The sequence below is a fragment of the Piliocolobus tephrosceles genome, chromosome 18 (genome assembly GCF_002776525.5).
Source record: "Piliocolobus tephrosceles isolate RC106 chromosome 18, ASM277652v3, whole genome shotgun sequence".
Lineage (NCBI taxonomy): Eukaryota > Metazoa > Chordata > Mammalia > Primates > Cercopithecidae > Piliocolobus > Piliocolobus tephrosceles.
In genome coordinates, this window is record NC_045451.1 from 60,112,461 (window position 1) to 60,130,119 (window position 17,659).

The window sequence follows — 17,659 nt, forward strand, 5'->3', positions numbered from 1 at the left end:
GTCAGCCACAAGTTCACCACTTTGCTTTTCAGGGTCCTCTTCTTCTTTTGGACCTTGGAGGTTTCCTTTACATTTTTATGAATTCAGTTTTACAATTAAAAGATTTCTGTTGATGTGTAATCCCAGCACTTTGGGATGCCAAGGCGGGTGGATCACTTGAGGCCAGGAGTTCGCAAACAGCCTGGGCAATATGGCGAAACTCCATCTCTACAAAAAACACAAAAAAATTAGTAGCCAGGTGTGGTGGTGCTCACATGTAATCCTCGCTACCCAGCTGGGGTGGGGCAGGGGGAGGCTGAGGTGGGAGGATCAGTTAAGCCCAGAAGATGGAGGCAGGAGGCACTAGTGATCCATGACCACACTGCTGCACTCAGCCTGGGTAGGTAACAGGAGATCTTCCCTCTCTCTCTCCCACCATATATATATATATACGTGTTTTATATACGTGTGTGTATGTTATATGTATAGATTGTATATAACAAAATATATAATTATATATTAGTTATACGTAATTAATATATAATTATATAATTATACATATAAATAATTCTAGAATATATAATTATATTAAATGTATTATAATTATATAGCATATAATTATATCTTATATTATCTATATTATAATTATATATTTATTATCTATATTATATTTTATTTTATCCAGAATTTTCTTTTTTTTTTTTTTCTTTTTAAGACAGAGTCTTCCTCTGTCGCCCAGGCTGGAATGCAATGGCACAATCTCGGCTCACTGCAACCTCTGCCTCCAAGGTTCAAGCGATTCTCCTGCCTCAGCCTCCCAAGTAGCTGGGATTACAGTCGCTTGCCACCACACATGGCTAATTTTTGTATTTTTGTAGAGACAGGATTTCACCATGTTGGTCAGGCTGGTCTTGAACTCCTGACCCCAGGTCATCCACCCGTATCGGCCTCCCAAGGTGCTGGGATGACAGGCATGAGCCACCACGCTTGGCCCAGAATTTTCAAGTGTATTGTAATGAGAGGCAGGCAGAGTTCAGGCTTTTAAGTTTACAATGTCTGTGTGATTATCTCTTCAACTAGTGTCAGTCTCCATGTATATTTCTTTGCTTTATACACATAACACCTAAATCTGCGCCAAGCACATATCAAATGATCAACAAACATGACAAATTAATAACATTGGTTCTATTCCTTTCATATAAAGGTGGTGCTTCTTTACAGCCTAACTAGCTGTGTGACCTTGGGAAACTTTTATCCCTCTGAACCTGTTTTCTCATGTGCAAAATGGAGAAAATCCCTCTCTTATGTGGGAGCTAGGAGGATCAATAAGTATTTAATTCATCTAGCATAGTGCACCCTGGCTAGTGCTCAGTCATCTTAGCGTGGGCCTGGAGGACACACATTGAATGTTTTCTACTTAGTGACAAGAGCTAAGTCTGATATATAAAATATCCTTCTGTTATTCATTGTAAAATTCTTGCCAACATTTGTAGCTACAGCCTGGAACTGTAGCTACAGCCTGGAACTACAGCCTGGAACTAGAGCTTCCACATATATATTTTTAACTCCCTCCCAACCTGATAAATCAAGTGTTATTCTTTTTGTTTTCAGAGAACCGCAGGGAGGTTAACTGACTTCATAGGCTTGCCCAAAAGTGCATGTAGGTCCTAGATCTATCTAACCTATATCAGGTACCACAAGCTAATGAGACCACAAACAAGGGCATCGGGTAGGTCTGCAGCCTCAGAATCTAGACCACTTGATCAACCCATCATAGAAGCAATTTGGAAATAAAGACAACAGTATAACCACAAACCTCTGTCAGCCAAAATTTCTTCCAGCCCTGGGCAGCATAGACTTCACAAATGCCTGCCTCTTTGAGGAACCTAGCCATCCTGAAGACCTCAGAAGCTGTGGCTGAGATGGTTACCTCAGCTTTCAGTCACTCCAAAATGTTGGCAAGGTATTTTTGCCAACCATAGTGGAAGAAAAGACATCATGGAAGAAGAGAAAAAAAAATAGAATCACAACATGTCTCTCCAAATGCAGATGAAAAGGAAAGGAGCTACAATAGCTAATGTACCACATTTGTGATTAGCCATGTCAACATAAGAAGATATATTAGCAAACTGATTTAAGAGCAAGTCATCAGGCTGGTGCGATGGTTCACACCTATAATCCTAGCACTTCGAAAGGCTGAGACAGGAGGATCACTTGAGTTCAGGAGTTCAAGACCAGCCTGGGCAACATAGTGAGACCCAGTCTTACAAAATAAAAAATACATATTTTTTTTTTTTTTAAAGAGCAAGGCATCAGATGCAGGCAGCCCTGGGTTTGTATCCTGGTTCTACCACTCATTAGCGGAACAATCTGAATGAGTTACTGAGCCTTAATGTCCTTACCTTTAAAATGGGTATAAGGATACTCCTCTCACAAGGGTATTGGAAGGATTTAAATAAAATAACTATGAAATACTTTTAATAGTGCCTGACATTTACTGAGCATCCAATAAATGGTAGCTGAACTAACAATAAAAATAATAGACGACACGTGAAGTTTTAAGAATGTACACATATTCACTCACTTCTAATTCATGACAACCATATGAACTAGAGACTATTACAGATGAGAAACTGAGGCACAGAGAGGTTAGGCAACTTGCCCAAGGTCACACAACTCATAAGCAGCAGAAATAGAATGTGAACCCAGGTAGTCGGCCTGCAGAATCCACACTATTCTATACTGCCTCTCAGTCCTCTTGCTGCCATTGTCATTCTCAATGTCAATATCACTAAATGGTGGCAAAACTAGAAGAGGCAGAAACAGTTACAGGCAGGCAAAGAAAACACACCAGTAGTGACAGCGAACATCTAGAAACACCCAGCCAACCCTCACAGAGAGCTTAGAGCCCCTAAGGCTGAAAGGTACCTACCTGCCCACAATTGGATCTATGCTCTTAAAAAAAGATGAAACTGGCTCCAAGCCCCAGGCAGACTGCAGAACAGCCCCAAGCATGTAACTCAATATATGTACTAGGGATTGCATTAGGCACCGTGGGAGGTTTCCAAAGACACACAACTAGGCCTTATGGGAGAAACATGCCATCCACATGAAAAGCCAGGGCTTAGAGAAAATCCTTGGCAAAGATGGCATGAAACTAGCTTTGAGACACTGGGACAACAGGGGACCAGAGAGAGTGCTCAGGTGGGTGCTTGAGGGGTTCCTGTGGTACTGCCATCTTACTGGCTTAGTTGAAAAAACATTGTTTCCCACAGTGGCCCATCAAGGCAGCAGTTGCAGAATTAACCTCAACCAGGCCGGGCACAGTGGCTCACGCCTGTAATCCCACCATTTTGGGAGGCCGAGGCGGGCAGATCACCTGACGTCAGGAGTTCAAGACCAGCCTGGCCAATATGGCGAAACCCCATCTCTACTAAAAATACAAAAATCAGCTGGGTGTAGTGGTACACACCTGTAGTCCCTGCTATTCGGGAGGCTGAGGCAGGAGGATCACTTGAACCCAGGAGGCAGAGGCTGCAGTGAGTTGAGATCATGCCACTGCACTGCAGCCTGGGTGACAAAGAGGGACTCCGTCTCGAAAAAAAACAAGAACAACAAAAAGAATTAACTACAACCTGTCCCAGGTCAGTTGAATCAGCTGGTATGAAGCAAACCAAATGTCTGACTTCCTTAAGAACATCACTGGGAAACTCTAGGGCGAAAGGTTGGCTTGGAAATAGCAAGGGTCCCGGCCCTGGAATTTTCTGACACGTTAGATTCAGGAAAAATAAATCTGTGTAGCAGGGTCATCTGTGGAGTTGCGGAAGAATGCTGGCCTTCGTTGCAGGAAGAGAAAGTGCTCCAATGAGGGCTTGGGGCTCCAGGAAACGCTGCATCTTGGCCTCTGCCCCACTCCCCCCTTCCATGTCATTAAACTGGGGGGCGGGAAGGAGGCCCCTGCTTTCTCTTCTGTGCTGCATAGATGGTGAGCACTCTTGTTCACTCTCACAGAGAAATCTTGGTTTATTTTATTTTATTATTTTATTTTATTTATTTTATTTTATTTTATTTTATTTTATGATGGAATCTCCATCTGTCACCCAGGCTGGAGTGCAATGGTGCAATCTTGGCTCACTGCAACCTCCACCTCTCAGGCTCAAGCAATTCTCCTGCCTCAGCCTCCCAAGTAGCTGGGATTACAGGTATGCCATCATGCCCAGCTAATTTTTGTATTTTTGTAGAGATGGGAATTCACCATGTTGGCCAGGCTAGTCTCCAATTCCTGATTTCAAGTGATCCACCTGCCTTGACCTCCCAAAGTGCTGGGGTTACAGGTGTGAGCCACCGCACCTGGCCATTCTTATATTTAATGTAGAAAGAAGACTGAAAATATTTTGTGTCAGTAGAACTGGATCCGATGCATCCTGGCAAATTCTTTTCTTTTTTTTTTTTTTGAGACGGAGACTCGCTCTGTTGCCCAGGCTGGAGTGCAGTGGCCGGATCTCAGCTCACTGCAAGCTCCGCCTCCCGGGTTTACACCATTCTCCTGCCTCAGCCTCCCGAGTAGCTGGGACTACAGGCACCTGCCACCATGCCCAGCTAGGTTTTTTGTATTTTTTTTAGTAGAGACGGGGTTTCACCTTGTTAGCCAGGATGGTCTCGATCTCCTGACCTCGTGATCCGCCCGTCTCGGCCTCCCAAAGTGCTGGGATTACAGGCTTGAACCATCGCGCCCAGCCTCGTCCTGGCAAATTCTAAATTCAGCTCTGAGAAAATGGATTAACATTCCACTTGATTAAAGCAAGAAAATGAAAACAAGAAGTAATAATAATAATCTAGAGACCAAGAACAAGCCCCTTTTTCATCATAATCAAGAGCCTTGGGAAATGTTAATGTTTTACCAATGTGTGTCACTAAATTGTATTTTCATTCATTTCTTGCTGGGTTTCCAACACCTAGTATGATCAAACCTGTCACCAGGAACAGGAAGTCAAGGAAAAAGCAAATCAGCTGCTTGCTCAGGAATCAAGATGGCCTCAGAACCATCAGTGAGCCTGACACCTCTGGAGGCTAGATTTAGGATGATCACGCATCCTGAAGCAAAAATCAGAACCGTCCCCTGACAGTAGGACAGAAGAGTAAGGCAATGAGTGATTCTCTGATCAGTGAGGTCTTTTCCCTGGACTCTTCAGTACAGACCAGGAACACCAAAGAAGAAACAGGCAGCCCAGCAAGAACAATGAAGGATGTTGTAAGCTCAGGGCCCAGAAAAGCTGATTTCCCTTCAAGCATCCATTTGTATGCAAAACAAAGTGTAATCCCTAAAATGCATCTGAACTACTCACTTTGTGGAATTAAAGAAAAAATAACCAATGAACCTACAATTCATATTTGATGAATGACCCACTAGATTAATCACGAGGCTCCTGAACCTGAAGGGGGCAGGATTCTATGCATAGAAAGCTGGATAGGGCCTATTGCCATAGTACTCTGAAAGCACCCAATCCTGTCTGATCTCAGAAGCTAAGCAGGGTTGGGCCTGGCTAATACTTAGATGGGAGAAATTTGGGTAGGAATATGTGGTTTTGTTCTTAGCTGGCTAAATGTGCCTCTCCCCTAGGGAGGAGAGGAGTGGAAGCCACCATAACCCCACAGCCCAAGATGTTCCCAACTCTACAATACAGCTCAGTGCAGAATAACAGAGACACGATGAGAAGCTGAAATTCAACAGCTACATCTCATTGGTTCTCATACCTAAACAAGGATATTATTTTTAAGTTGAGATATAATTTACATACATTAAAATTTACACGGTTCAGTGTGCAGTTCTGTGACTTTTGACAAATGGATATAGTCACATAACTACTCACACAATCCAAATATAGGACAGTTCCATCAGGCCAGGTGCGGTGGCTGATGCCTGTAATCCCAGTACTTTGGGAGGCCGAGGTGAGAGAATCACTTGAGGTCAGGAGTTCAAGACCAGCCTGGTCAACAGGGTGGAACCCTGATGCTACTAAAAATACAAAAATTAGCCAGGCATGGTGGTGCATGTCTGTAATCCCAGCTACTCAGGAGGCTGAGGCAGGAGAATCACTTGAACCTGGGAGGCAGAGGTTGCAGTGAGCAAGATGGTGCCACTACATTCCAGCCTGGGTGACAGAGTAAGATTCTGTCTCAAAAAAAAAAAAAAAAAGAACAGTTCCATCTACCCAAAATATTTCCCCAGGCTTTGTAATCAATCACTCTTCTATCCCCACCCAGCCTCTGGAAACCACATCCGTTTTCTGTTCCTATAGTTTTACCTCTTCCAGAAAGCCATAAAAATGAAATCATATGGTACATGACTTTTAGAGCCTGGCTTTTTTCACTTGGCGTAATGCATTTGAGATCTATTCATGTTACCTCAGTATGGGGAGTTCATTTCTTCTTATTGCTGAGTAAATGTCATGTCATGGATGTATCATAGTTTGTAGAACCATTTACCACTTGAAGAACATTTGGGTTGTTTCCAGTTTGGGGCAATCACAAATCAAGCTGTTTAAACATTTGCATAAAGGTTTCTGTGGCCAGATGCAGTGGCTCACGCCTATAATCCCAGCACTTTGGGAGGCCAAGGCAGGCAGATCACTTGAGGTCAGGAGTCCAAGACCAGCCTGGCCAACATGATGAAACCCCATGTCTACTAAAAATACAAAAATTAGCCGGATATGGTGGTGCGTGCCTGTAGTCCCAGCTACTTGGGAGGCTGAGGCAGGAGAATTGCTTGAACCCAGGAGGCAGTTTGCCGTGAGCTGAGATCGTGCCATTGCACTCCAGCCTTGGCAACAAGAATGAAACTCCATCTCAAAAAAAGAAAAAAAAAAGAGAAATTTATATTTACCATTCAACCATGCAATCACATGTTTAGATATTTACCCAAATGAAGTAAAAACTTATGTTCACACAGAAACTTTTTTGCTTTGTTTTGTTTTTGTTTTTTTGTTTTTTTTTTGGTTTTTTTGTTTATTTGTTTGTTTGTTTTTTTGAGACAAACTCTCACTCTGTCTCCCAGGCTGGAGTTTAGTAATGTGATCATAGATCACTGCAGCCTCAAACTCCTGGGCTCAAGGAATCCTCCCACTTCAGCCTCCTGAGAAGCTTGGATTACAGGTGCATGCCACCATGCCTGGCTAATTTTTTAAATTATTCCTTTTTGTTTGTTTGTTTGAGATGGAGTCTTGCTCTATTGCCCAGGCTGGAGTGTAATGGTGCAATGTCAGCTCACTGCAACTTTTGCCTCCCAGGTTCAAGGGATTCTCCTGCCTCAGCCTCCTGAGTAGCTGGGATTAAAGGTCCCCACCACCATGCCTGACTAATTTTTGTGGTTTTTAGTAGATAAGGGGTTTCACCATGTTGGTCAGGCTGGTCTCAATCTGCTGACCTCAGTCGATCCACCCGCCTTGGCCTCCCAAAGTGCTGGGATTACAGGCATGAGCTACTGCGCCTGGCCCTTAAATTATTACTTTTTGTGTGTAGAGACGGGGTCTCACTATGTTATCCAGGCTGATCTCGAATTCCTGGCCTCAAGTAATCCTCCCCCATCAGCCACATGATTTTTTTTGTTTTATTTTGGTTTCTAATTTTGGCCATTCTAATAGGTGTGTAACAATATCTCTCTGTGCTTTCAAAAGGGTCATATTGGAAGTCACATAGAAAATGGCTAGGAAGGGGATTGGCACTAGAAGTGAGACTAAGGAGAAGACCACTGACAATTTCCAAGCAAGAGATAATGAATGGCTAAAACCCAAATACAGCAGCGGGAACAGAAAGCAAGGGACAGATACTAATGAGTTAACAGGTTATCATCTGACCCAAACAGTATGTGAATTTGAAAACATCTGACCAATGCATATCCTCACAAGAAAAAATAGAGCCATTTGTAGAGGGCCCCGTGTACATTATTAATGGCTTCCTTCCAGCCCCCATGCAAAACCACACCTCTCCCTGGTCATCCCCCCTACAAGAATTCACAACCAAGTCTCTTTCCTAAAGATGTCCATTTCCTCACCTCCATTTCATATCTTTTCAACTTACGTGTGATAAAATCACAATTTACCTTGATTCAGAAGCCCAAGTAGATTCTATTGAGCTAATTATATTACTGAAGTTAAGTCAATAATTTAATGATCCAGTTAGGATGAGTTCAGCATGAATGTATGAAATAAGTAAGCCCCTCTTTTTATGTTGCCAAATCACGTCCTATAAGTCACTTCTCCCTGCCTTGTCTGCTCACTCCACAATCGTCCGGATGCACAGAAGCATGGGCATTTGACGAGTCAGAACTCGGGGCATGGACAGTCAGGATGAGGACTTGCAGACATCTGCTTTCAGTGGCCTCTCCAAGGAAGCAACAGAAATTGTCCAGGAGTGGACAGTGCCCACAAAATACAGAATTCTACAGCAGCAGAAAATCTTTGAGGAGACATTATTATATTCCCAATTCAAATGCCTTTGCCACTAGTCTTTTCCTGCCCCATTGTTGGCATCCCTGGTTCCCTATGAAGAAGAGTTCAAAACAGCAGGAGGGTTCTAGTCTGAGCTTGGCTCTTCACTAACTGAGAAGTGACTTAATCCCTCTGGCCCCAGTGTCCTCATTTCACAGATGAGATGGGACTAAAACTGGATCATCTTTAAAGTTCCTGGTTAAACAAGAAGCTGGTTATAAACCTAACTTTGCAGGAAACATCCTAATTTATAACCACTGATTTTAGTGATTAGGGCAATAAATGTCTTGTTAAAGATTTAGAACACTGAATGCTCCTTTAGTGTGCCAGTGGAACAAATCAAAACTTCTTTTTGATCCACTTACAACTCATCATCCAGAACAAAGGAAAAAAATCTGGTGTCTGTTAGCAAAGTCAACTTTTTAAAAGAAATATCCAATTGTATATTTATATGTCAGCCACAGCGAAACTTTTTGCCACCTAAAAGCTAAACAAAAGAACTCTAATTACCCTTCAGTTATCTTCAGCCATCATACCAGTTTCATCACTTACCTAACAAAATTTCCAAAAACCCATCTGAAGAAATTTCAACCCATATCCATATATGTAAATACTGTAGAATGAGGAGTGGTGTAAACTATGTAACTCTTTTCCTCACAATAATTCCCAATAAGGAAGTACTGCTAAATTTTCAGATTTTAGAGATGCAATTTCGAGAAATATGATCATTAGAACAAAATCCCATTACAACATATCAGATATAGTTACATAAGTATCGATATATAGTTAGGTGTAGTTATGTACAGATATGGTTATGCAGACTTTGTAGTAACAAAATTCCACCATTTCTCATCAGACAGAATCCAACAGAACATTTATCCAGAACAGAATCCAACAGAACAGAATCCAACAGAATCCAGACAGAACATTTATTTGTCCTTAAAATGACACGTAAAAAACTTTAGAGTTATCTGTGTCATGTGGAGACATAAAACATTAATTTTTTTATACATTTAAACCTGTTCATGATTTTTCTTTTATGATTTCGAGGTTTGCAAAGTTTCTAAAAGAAAAAATTTCCCAACTCTGAAATTATACAAAAATAGTCTGCTAAATTTCTCCTAATATTTTAAATTTTTTACATTTCAGTCTTATTGTATCTGGAGCTTATTTCTATATATGGTATAAAAAAGAAGTGTTATTTTTGTCCCAGGTGGAAAGTTTTAGTTATGCTAGTATTACTTATTAAATAAATCATCTTTGTTTCATTTGTTTAAGGTCTCACTTTGTCACCTAGGCTGGAGTGCAATGGCACAATCTTGGCTCACTGCAGCCTCAACCTCCCGGGTTAAAGCTATTCTCCTGCCTCAGCCCCGCAAGTAGCTGGGACTACAGGCATGCGCCACCATGCCCAGCTAATTTTTCGTATTTTTAGAGATGGGGTTTCACCATGTTGCCCAGGTTGGTCTCGAACTCTTGAGCTCAAAGGAGCCTCTCACCTTGGCCTCCCAAAGTGCTAGGATTACAAGCATGAACCACCTCACCTGGCCTTTTTCCACTGAATTAAAATGTTAGTTTTATGACGTATCAAGTTTCTGTATATTCTTTGAACTATTTCTGGACTCTATCCATTTCCAATAATCCGAGGATATTTGTCGCTTGTTCATTGTTATTTATATTCACAAAAGTTGGAAAAAACTGGCATATCTATCAGTAAGAGAATAGATAAAGAGATTGTAGAACATCCATATCACAGAACGTTATTTTTAAGTATTATTTTTTTGAGACAGGGTCTCACTGTGTTGCCCAGGTTGGAGTGCAGTGGCTATTCACACGTGCAATCATAGAACATTACAGCTTCAAAGTCCTAGGCTGAAGGGATCCCGCAGCCTCAGCCTCCTGAGTAGCTTGGACTACAGGCCCACACCACTGCACCCAGCCAAAACTTTATTTTTCTAAGAAAATAATGAATTAAATCGTAAATATTGGTCTGATGTGATAGCTATAAATACCATGCTTTCTTTTTAAAAACAACTTGCAACGCCAGTTGCAGTGGCTCACACCTGTAATCCCAACACTTTAGGAGGCCAAGGCGGGCAGATTGCTGGAGGTCAGGAGTTCGAGACCACCCTGGCCAACATAGTGAAACCCCATCTCTACTAAAAATACAAAAATTAGCTGGGCCTGGTGGCACAGGCCTGTAATCCCAGCTACTGAGGAGGCTGAGGCAGGAGAATCGCTTGAAACCGGAGGCAGAGGTTGCAGTGAGCTGAGATCAGGCCACTGCATTCCAGCTCGGGTGACAGAGCAAGACTCTTAGGGAAAAAAGAAAAAAAAAATTACAGAGTAATGACGTGAGAGATAGAAGCTTCTATAAGTGTATACATTTGTGAGAAAAGTGTTTACATTCATTATTTCAGAGATTGATCATGGGGGAGGGGAAGAATATTAACTTTATAGCCTGTCAAATTGCTTAATTTGTTTATGTCAAGTGTGTACTTTTTAAATTTAAAAATCTAATAACAGCTAGGCATGGTGGCACACACCTACTTGGCTGACACGAGAGGATTGCTTTGAGGTCAGGAGTTCAAGATCTCAGTGCACTGTGATCACCTGTGACTAGCCATTGAACTCCAGCCTGGGCAAAATAGCAAGATCCCATTTTTTAAAAAAGAACAGCAAGTTTTAAAAAGTAAAAACAAGTCAGGCACGGTGGTGCATGCCTGTTATCCCAGTACTGTGGGAGACAGAGGCAGAAGGATTGCTTGAGGCCAGGAGTTCAAGACCAGCCTGGGCAATATAGGGAGACCCCCCCCATCCCTAAAATAAATAAATAGTAAAAGTAAAAAATAAATATCCAATGTTTAAAATCCTCATGTGTCTATGTGTCAAGGGTTTTATTTGCATCAATAAAATTAAATAGAGGCATAAAACCCAGAGGTCATAAATGAAAAATAAAAGACGTATTTAGCTATATAAAAATTAAAAAGTCTGTTTGGCAAAGAAATGTCACAAATAAAGTTGTAAAAGGCAACTCACTGACAGAGAATACGAAAGCTACATAAGAAAAACTATCACATACAAAGACATTTTATCAATCAATACAAATAAATAAATAAACAGTAAAATGGGCAAAGTGAATTAACAATTCATAAAAGAAATCCTTGTAAATTTTATATATACTGTGTGTGTGCATATATATATATGCACAAACATATATAACATATGTATGTATAGCTCAACCTCATTTGTTATCAAGGAATCCAAATTAAAATAAAAATATGTGTTTCACTCGTCTCCAGAGAAATTGACAGCAACAGCCCCCAGCCTGTCCCATGTCAGAATGGTAATATCAGGGCAGCACAAAAGTCCTTCTGGAGCAAGATATTAATAAAAACAGGCCTGGACTGATGGCCCCCCACACATCAGTTGTACATGGCTGGGGTACTACAAACTAGGAAAACTGGTTTCTACTGCTTATTTCAAAGAGTTTAAAGAAGCATTCCTGAAGCGGAGTCGACTGGTGGATATTACTCCTGCAAAAGAAATAATTAACAGTAGTTGAGGGAATCTCTCTGCACTGGGACGTCCGACTCCCCTCTCCCTAATACTCAGAGAGACTTGGCTCAGGGTCTGGCCTTCATACCTTTCCCCAAACACATTACCAGAAAGAGCAGCTGTTATTCCCAGGTGAACATGAGCTCACAGGCACACATAACTAGATACCTGAGAACGTCTCTAACAGACAAACAGTGAACTAAACACAGATACCAGCCAAAGCAAAATGGAAACAGATGGACCAAGAATTTTAAATAAACACTATGTATATATATATGTGTGTGTGTGTATATATATAGTTTATATATATAAACAAGAGGTTATATATTTCAGGACCAAAAATTAAGAATTAAAAACTATAAGAAAAAGGTAGAAAAGTTGACTATGAATACATAAAAGTTGACGTAAAGAACACAATAGATAGAAAAAAATAACAGAAAATTATAGAAGGCCGGGTGCCGTGGCTCATGCCTATAATCCCAGCACTTGAGGTCAGGAGTTCCAGACCAGCCTGGCCAACATGGTAAAACCCTGTCTACTAAAACTACAAAAATTAGCTGGGCATTGTGGCACGCACCTGTAATCCCAGCCACTTGGGAGGCTGAGGCAGGAGAATCACTTGATCCCGGGAGGTGGAGGTTACAGTGAGCCAAATGTGCCACTGCACTCCAGCCTGGGTGACAAGAGCAAAACTCCATCTCAAAATAAAAGAAAAAATAATAGAAGACAAAATAAAATTAGATGAACTCTCTAGCACGCAGCAGGAAAAGATAAGGACTCATTAAAGTGCTTTAAAAGTTAAAAGATTTGAAGGGCAGAAAACATCTCAATATCTAATATGAGTCCCAGAAGGAGAGTTTTTAAAATAAAAGCAGGGAATATGTGAACAAATTATGAAGAAAAATATTTTAGAATTTTTTTCAAAGTAGCTCACCAATTAAAAGACAGACTGACTCTAAGATTAGATTTGAAAAATAACACAAAATATGTTGGACCAGGTGCAATGGCTCACACTTGTAATCCCAGCACTTTGGTAGGTCAAGCCAAAAGGATCGCTTAAGCCCAGGAGTTCAAGACCAGCCTGGGCAACATAGCAAGACCCTGCCTCTACAATTATATATATATAGAGAGAGAGAGAGAGCCAGGCATGTTGGCACTTGCCTGTGGTATTAGTAACTCAGGAAGCTGAGGCTGGAAGATTACTTGATCCTAGGGGTTCAAGGTTACAGTGAGCTCTGATAATGCCACTGCACTCCAGTCTGGACAATAGAGCGAGAACCTGTCTCTAATTAATTAATTTAAAAATTATAAATAATATGTTGGCCACAAAAGACATACTTGAAGACACAGCAACACTGAAAAATAAAGAATGGATAAACACATGCTAGGTAGCTATGGACCAATAGAAAACAGATATAGCTATCTTAATATAGAGAAAATCAATTTCTGAAAAATGTATCAAAAGAGAAAAGGAAACAACATATAAACTGAAAAGGAGGAAAATGAAAAGCAGATATAAAAGTCAGGCATGGTGGTGTGCACCTGTAATTGCAGCCACTCAGGAGGCTGAGGCAGGAGGATCACTTGAGTCCAAATCTGGGATCACTATGTTTCCCAGGCTGGTCAAGCGATCTTCCCACCTCGGCTTCTCAAAGTATTGGGAATACAGGTGTGAGCCCACCACGCGCAGTCAAAATAAAATTTAAAAAAAGGAAAGAAGACATAACCATCAAAACACATATACACTTAACAATACAATCTCAAGATATATACAGCAATAAATAATTGACCTAACTCTAAGGAAAAACAGATTATAGTTGGAAATTTTAACAGACTACTTTCAGGAACTAATAGATTAATAAAAAAGAAATGAGAGACATTCAATACAGTTAACAACCTCAAACTTTTAGAAATATATAAACTTGGCCAGGCGCAGTGGCTCAGGCCTGTAATCCCAGCACTTTGGGAGGCCGAGGCAGGCAGGTCATCTGAGGTCAGGAGTTCCAGACCAACCTGGCCAACATGGTGAAACCCCATCTCTACAGAAAATACAAAAATCAACCAGACATGGTGGTAGATGCCTAATCCCAGTTTACTAGGGAGGCTAAGGCAGGAGAATTGCTTGAACCCGTGAGGCAGAGGTTGCAGTGAGCTGAGATCACGCCACTGCACTCCAGCCTGGGCAACAGAGCGAGACTCCATCTCAAAAAAGAAAAAAAAGAAGAAGAAGGAAAAAAAAAGATAAACTCTACATTCAACAAACATAGAAACACATTCTTGTCATGTGCATGTAGAACATTTACAAAACAAGATGATTTATTAGACCATAAAGGTAACCTCAATAAATTCATAAAATAACAAATTAAAACTTAAAAACAAAATAGCTGCTTAAAAATACTATATGCATCAAAACTAAAAAGCATATTACAAAATAATACTGTTTTCCAACTAAATAATATTTTAAATAACTTGATTTTTAAAAATTAATAAATATTGAGAATTAAATGTTAACAGAGATACATGTCAAAATTTGGAGGACACAGCTAAAGCAATGCTAAAGGAAAAGTTATATTTTTAAACAAGTCTTTTTTTTATTTTTTGAGATAGAATCTCGCTCTGTCACCCAGACTGGAGTGCAGTGGCATGATTCTGGCTCACTGCAACCTCCACCTCCTAGGTTGAAGCAATTCTCACACCTCAGTCTCCCAAGTAGCTGGAATTACAGGCATGCACCACCACACCAAGCTAATTTTTGCATTTTTAGTATAGACAGGATTTCACCATGCTGGCGTCTGTTCTCAAACTCCTAACCTCAAGTTATCCACCTACCTTGGCCTCCCAAAGTGCTAGGATTATAGGTGTGAGCCACCGCACCTGGCCACACAATTCTACCAAGAATCAAGAAAGGTTATAAACCAGTGAGATTCAGCTCAAAAAATTGAGTAAACTATAACAGGACAAATTTTTAAAAGCAAAAATGAAGGAAATTATTACACAGAGAAGGGCAGAAATTAATGAAGTAAGGGGCGAAAATAAGAGAATCTTAACAAAACTAAAGGGCTATTTTCTTTTAAGACTAATAATGTAACAAACATCTTGCAAGACTGATGAAGAAAAAGAGAAAATATTTAAATGAATAAAATAAAGAAATGAATAGATATAATAGATTAGAAAATAATTATAGAAATATTATTAACAATTATACACTAATACATTTTATGACCAAAATGAAGTGAATAAATTCCTAGGGGAAAAAATGACAAAATTGGTGCAAGAAAAAAATAGAAAATTTAAATGAGCCAATAAGCATGAAAGAAATTGAAAAGGTAGTCAACAAAACCTCCCCTCACAAAAAAGAAGACTTTACCTTAAATAATTTACAGAGGAAGTCTAGCAAACTTTAAAAGTACGGTTAATTCTTATATTATACAAGTTGTACCAGAAAATAAAACACATTCACAGTTCATTTTATGAGACCTATGCAATCTTGATTTCAATGTCAGATAAGAACCTGATAAGAAACGAAAATTACAGGCCTCTTACTCTTAGAAATGTAGATATAAAATTCTTAAATAAAACAATAGCTAATTGAATCCTGATCAAATGAAGTTTATCTCAGATATGCAAGGATGGTTCAATCTGTGAAAATCCAGCAAATCAATTTACCTTGTTAGTAGGCTACAAGAGGTAAATTGCATTATCTCAAATGATGAAAAAGTTTCAGATAAAAGTCACCATTTAATTATGATTTTTTAAAAAATCCCTAGAAAACTAGGAATAGAAGGAAACTTTCTCAACTTTGTAAAAGTAATACACCAAAGCCTTCAGTAAACATTATAGTTAAGAAAAAACTTTAGATGTATTCCCTTTAAGATAAGAACAAGATAAGACTGCCCATTGTCATTACGTCTGTTGAATATTACAAGCAATTCCAATTGGACTTTTGAAGAAATTCAATAAACACATTCTAAAATTTATATAGAAGAAGTGTCCACCAAAAATGCCTAATTAACTTTGTTTGTTTGTTTGTTTATTTTAAGACAGGGTCTCACTCTGTCACCCATGCTGGAGTACAGTGGTGCAATCACAGTTCACTGCAACAGTTCTCTGCCTCCCAGGTTCAAAGGATCCTCCTACCTCAGCCTCCCAAGTAGCTGGGACCACAGGCGTGTGCCACCACGCCTGGCTAATTTTTTGTATTTTTGTTAGAGACAGGGTTTCACCATATTGTCCAAGCTGGTCTCAAACTCCTGGCCTCAAGTGATCTGCCTGCCTTGGCCTCCTAAAGTCCTAATTGACTTTATAAAAGATTGAAGAGGGGGACATACTCTAGCATATATTAAGATATATTTAAAAGCTATAATAATAAAAGCAGTGTGGTAACATACTCATGAACAGACAAACTGACTAATGGAACTGAAGGAGACTTCAGATATACTCTCATGCATATGCGGTAATTTAGCTCATGATAAAGGTGGTACCATAAGTGAGTGGTGGAAAGTCTGTTTAGCAGAAGCCTGGGGGAAACTTTTTTACTATATGGAAAATAAAACTCAATCCCCACCTAACACCGCAAACAAAGGTGGACTCAAGATGGACTAAAAATTTAGGAATGAAAGATAAAACTACAAAGTCAAAACAAGAAAATGTTGGAGAAAATCTTTGTGACCTAGAGGAAGAGGACTCCTTAAACAAAACTTCAAAAACATGAGCTCTCAGGCAACAATGTTGCAAAACTCAATTACATAAAAATTAGGAATTTTTGTTTAACAAAATACGCTATAGATGAAGTTAAAAGATGAAATGGGAGAAAATATTTGCAATGTCTAAAACTAAGAAGGTTTTAGAATATCTCACCCTAATTTTCCCTCTTATCTCCATTTCTTACCTCTATTATCTATATGGCTGAGATAATATCACCCAATATTCGACGATAAAATCAGAGATAGGTCTAGCAAAAACCATTGGTTAAAATATGACCTGAAACCAAGAATTACGATTAACCTCACTCTCTGCCTCTGAGGTCCATGGGGGAATAAATCATATTTCACCAAATCTGAGCCACTCTTGTTATAATGTCATTATTTTATGTCAATAAAGAAGAAAAGCTGCCAATTAATGATACAATGCTTCCTTGTCATGTCAAATTTTATTTCATACTTTTCCAACTGCTTTTACTGCAAGAATTTTTTTTCAAGCTATGAATAGGGCTTTAAAGAATTTTAAAAAATATATTATTTATGTCATATGTATAAAGAAGGAAAATATAAGTAAAACAAACTGGTTTAAATATTCCTAAAACTTTTTATATTCAGAATGCAACCCTTCTAGATTATGTTTTAATTCCGACCTGTCAATGCCCTTATTTCTGCACACAGTTCCCATTGAGAGTGTTAGAGATGGAACTTTTCTTATAAGTGGGACCAAGTGAAATTGCTCATTCAACTGTTTTAGACCAAAGGATGGCAAAATTATGTGATTCAACCTAAAAAATGATTGCTCTCTTATCTCTAGAATTTTCTTCCAAGCTGGTTGATGCCTATTCTGCAAGTTTTGACACTAGTGCTCTCTTGTTCTCCCCAGAAGATATCAATGGAAAGTTGTTTTAAAGACAATGACCAATGACCAAGATATTA